The sequence below is a fragment of the Triticum aestivum genome, chromosome 7A (assembly GCF_018294505.1).
Source record: "Triticum aestivum cultivar Chinese Spring chromosome 7A, IWGSC CS RefSeq v2.1, whole genome shotgun sequence".
In the NCBI taxonomy this organism is placed as follows: domain Eukaryota; kingdom Viridiplantae; phylum Streptophyta; class Magnoliopsida; order Poales; family Poaceae; genus Triticum; species Triticum aestivum.
In genome coordinates this window covers 719614985-719615961 of record NC_057812.1, presented here as the reverse complement: position 1 = coordinate 719615961, position 977 = coordinate 719614985, and positions in this window count along the sequence as shown.

The window sequence follows — 977 nt, the reverse complement described above, 5'->3', positions numbered from 1 at the left end:
TCTTAAAATGCGCTTTGTTACTAGCTAAGTTATTCCCACTATGACCAGCGTCAAGGTCACCATCCATTTGACACGCTCAAGCTCAATAATGCACGAGGCTGAACCAGGACGCTCGCAGCTCAATAATGTGACTTAAGGGCTGTACCAGCGTGGGTCAATGCCCCTAGTCCTTGTGTCACGCGCTGATCCTCCAGCACAGGACAGGTAGATCTACTTAACCATCATACATGTGGTGTGTCTCTGTGCTAAATTGGATGTTCTGCCTTCCTCCTCGTGTATGATTTTCCATGCATGTCATTGTCAAGGTTTGGAGCTCTGCCTTCCTCCTCGCTTCTGCTTTTTCCCTGTGAAATGACGACATTATCCTCCACCTTGCTGCAGCCATCTTCTGGCGCTTGATCTGTGGTGACTCCAAGGCCTACTCTTTTAACTAGCAGTGCTAAAGGGGACAGGAATGGATTTATTTTACTTTAGAATGGCCTTGTGCTTTAGGTTACACCAAGCACGTATGTACGCTGTAAAGATCACCGCCGTCCATTTGACATGCTCAAGCTCAATAATGCACCAGGCTTAGCCAGGACGCTGGCTGGATACCTGGATGGTGGTGTGAATTGAAGGCACGGCTGGCCCTGACCAGCAAAGCTCGACCTATGCTGGAGCGTTGGGCAGACGACATTGATGTTGGAGCACTGGAAGGGAAATGTTATTTAAGGACCCTACTGGCATGGGCCAATGCTCCTAGTCCTAGGTGTTGCACGCACGCGGATCCTCCACCCAGCCCATTGCACATCTCTACTTAACTACACCTGTCCTTTATCTGCGTGTGTGTGTGCATATGCCAGCTGATCACGGATCACCTTATTGCCCCGCTTCACTCCACTCCACTCCATTTCCCTTCGGTCAAGTCCTCGTTTCTGCCTGCCAAGGTTTGAAGTGATGTCCTCCACCTCGTTTCTGCTTTTCCCTGTAAAATGATG